This window comes from Rutidosis leptorrhynchoides, chromosome 7 (assembly GCF_046630445.1).
Source record: "Rutidosis leptorrhynchoides isolate AG116_Rl617_1_P2 chromosome 7, CSIRO_AGI_Rlap_v1, whole genome shotgun sequence".
In the NCBI taxonomy this organism is placed as follows: domain Eukaryota; kingdom Viridiplantae; phylum Streptophyta; class Magnoliopsida; order Asterales; family Asteraceae; genus Rutidosis; species Rutidosis leptorrhynchoides.
In genome coordinates, this window is record NC_092339.1 from 179104118 (window position 1) to 179108157 (window position 4040).

Sequence of the window (4040 nt, forward strand, 5' to 3'; positions counted from 1 at the left end):
ATAAAATGGTCTTAACCCTTGAAAACATGTTCATAATTGTAATCTTTCACTAGTTTTCAGTCTCAAATAATATATACAGAGTATTAAAATTCAATTAGAAATCAAATGTATTTTTAACAAACCTAAAATTTACATAATTCTATTACGGATCGAAGTTTATTTTTAAATCCTCGTAGATTTGTTTTTAAACCATTTAATAACAATCGAAATAACAAACGAGTGCTAAAATTGTTTAATAATTATATTCTAAACCATGAATATTCAATATACTATATATGTTTTAATAATAAGTTTTATTATATCGTAATTTATTTTACATATTTAATTTTAATAAGTAGATCATAAATATTGCATTAACATGTTTCAAGTTATAATATACATTTATAAATACATATATATATATATATATATATATATATATATATATATATATATATATATATATATATATATATATATATACATATTAAATTACAAACAGTTGTTCGTGAATTGTCGGGAAAAGTCGAAGGGTAAATGAATATACATAAAATAAAAAAATTAGACTCAACATAACAGGTTTGTTTATCGTGTCGGAAACATTCAATCATATAGAGTATTGACTTTAAAATAAGTTAAAAAAATTTGGGTCGTCACGGTACCAACCCGTTAAAAGAAATTTCGTCCCGAAATTTAATTGAGGTCGTCATGGTAGACAACAAGAATATTTTCATGAAGAATACGAGTGGAATAAAAATAGAGTTTATCACCATTGAGTAATATGAATAAAATAATTCGATTACGCAAAGAGTATGAGTGAAGCTATTGCAAAAGAGTGAAATGAGGAAAATAAAGGTTCGTCTTAACCTTTGACGTATTCACGGTTGATTTTCGGATTTCAAGGAATTTAAAAAAAATCTTCGTAATCTATATAAGATTTGATTCTTCGATAATAAAAGGAAATTATGATCATCTTTAATTAAATGCGGTAATCTACCTCGATTGCTGTGTTTGATATTTCACTATAAATTTACCTCTTCTGTTTCTTTATTTCTCTCAACTCCTTTCTTCTCTTCCTCGATTCTTATTCCAAAGATTGTGAAAATGCTCAATCCAGCTCTGGTTCTTGACATTATCCTGACTATTGCTACAATCATCCTTCTTTTTCAACTACCACCAGAGGAATCTGTTTACCTCTATATGCTCTAGGGATTATTGTATTTGTCATTATCCCGTGTCTTTACATTGCTATACGCATTGACATACACGGTTTGTAATTTCTTTGTTGTTGTTGTGCTTATATTTTCATTTACATTTCGAAGCTCCATGCTTTTGTTTTCTCTTCTGGACTTTAAGTAAGGCAAGTAAAATGTCTCGAATTTGTAGGTATGAAGTTTCGAATGAACATAACTAATGTTCTAAGCAAGAAAGAAATTGTAATAGCACGATTTAATTTGCAAATTACCGGAAATCACATAAAAGATAGACCTATCAAGAAAATATTTTCTTGATATGTTCAGAGTTTAAGTAGAATGAAAGAGTCATGTAACATGGCACATGATGAGGGTAACGTCTGTCAATCACTACCATCATCATGTTCCATTAGGAATTCAGCATGAATCACTGTAATATAACCACGTTGGCCGGACGTCATTATATTTTACACTAACTCATGCTTCCATTCAAATACTACTCCCAAAATATTCATAGAAACTAAAACAGTTTCCTTTATGATTGGATAAAGATACCACAAAGATATCAATAATTACGGACAAGAATGATTATAGAGATATCCTCCAGAAATGTTGAGGATAATTATAATGAAGGAAGATATGATGATATCTTGGAATTTGTAGATATTCATAATCGAAGAATGATAAAGAAGATTTCTTCTTCAAGAATTTATAATACAAAAGGAGTAAGATGTTCTCTAAGGATTTGATCGGATACCAAATCATCTAAATTCTCTAAGTAAAGGTTTAGTCCTTGTGATCTGTCAACAGCCTCCTTCATGGTTTCCTCAATCCATTTTTCAGTTCCAAATTTCCTCTTCTTCTGAGCTTTTACTATGTACTATTCTTTTATTAACAAACTTCTATCTTCTAAGATCTTCAACCACTTTTACTACTTCATCAGTATTCTCAAAGCTAACGAATCTAAAGCACTAGTTCGCAAATCGAGTTGTTTTTCAGAAATTACAATTCAAAGCACGTATGCGTAGAATATAGCCGTTATATGAATATGATAGTTAACGTAGAGCTGTCGTGAATTTCAAAAGATACGAACAAGGTTTCCTGGTTTTCATGAATGGAGATATCTTCTAAAACGTTTCTGATACATTAATCGAAAGTAGATAATCAGGCTCGTATTAAAATAGTAACCTTGATGTTTATAAAAGGATAACGTAGCGAAAATAGGGTATATAGATAACGATTGTTAAATCTTTGATGAAAAGTGTACATTATAGCGTATGTGAATTAAATATATGATAAAAGCCTTGTAAAGCTTTCTGTAATCTTTCTCGGGTATTACCTACCCGTTAAAAAATTCACACGTCATAGCTAATATTTAAAGAATTTTATTACGATCTCGATATATACATAAATATATATATATACATATATCTTTCAATCGTAAACCGAGAATAATGAATTATTATATCATAACTCATCATTCTCGTGACAACCCGGAAATTTCTGACCAAATTTAAACTTCATCTTTATATTACTCCGACACGATAAGCAAAGTTTGTTAAGTTAAATTTCAAAAATTTTAAACTATGTTCATACATTCATTTGACCTCGACCAAATTTTGACGATTCACGAACCATTATAAAAATGAATATGATTATATATGTATATATCTATATGTATATATTATAACTTGAAAACGTTAACAAAGTATTAGATGTATAATACTTTACATGAACGTATTTGTTTCAATATATTTATCGACGAAATTAGAAGATAATGTCAAATGATTGAGTTATCCGTTACATTATGATATTATTATAAGTCTTTGGGGTAAGGTCCACGTTGATTTGAGAAATCTGTTCTTTTTAACGGTATTCGGAATAATTGGTAAAGTGATCTACACATGAAAACAAAGTGTCAAATAACGAGAATTAGACAAAAGTTAGTGGAAGACTAAATTACATAATAATCAATTGATTTAGCTTCAAATGTACGAAGATATTTTTCGATATGATAGAACTTGATTATTTAAAATGTCTTTGATTAAATAACGTGAGTTGGATTATTGGTTGCTAAATATATAGATAATTTGCAAAGAGTATTTAAAACGCGTTTACGTATATTAGATATATTTCAAATTAATTAAGTAAACGATTGTAATGCTCGTTTATTGATTCGATTGATATTTAGTTATGTCAACTAGTACGTTAAGAAGTAAAATAAATGCTAGTACCTAAATGAACTATATTTATTCAAGTTTTGAAATGTAAACGTCATATGATACAATATTTTCTATTATGAAAACGATTTTAAATTATACTTTGAAATATAAATAGTTTTTGAAGGACTAAATAACATATTACTAAATAAACATTTCCAAAATATATAAATTACATTCCTAAATGAAAATATATTTATATTTTACAAAGTAATAGAATATAATATTAACTTACTCATAAAACGCTTTGATTTAAAATAATATTATTAAATATACTACGATAAATAACGAGACATTGATTTGTAGAAGCAAATGACCAAAACACTCGATTTCTCAAGTTACATTTCAAATGATATAGTTTATTGTTGATTTAAGTCTACTTACTAATAATGGTACACGTCACGAAATGTAATATATCAGTTTTCTAAAAGTACGAAAATGCGTTTGAGAAACCGAAACTGGGACATAGGTCAAGGGACAACGTACGAGTCATTGGAACTAATTTTACAAGTCCACTTTGCACATGAATATAATATAATATATAATTAATTATATAGATTAAATATATTATATATTAATTTATATTATAAAATGGGTGTCGGCAAGATAAAACAACGAATGCGAGCTGTAAAGACCTCCCATGCGATCG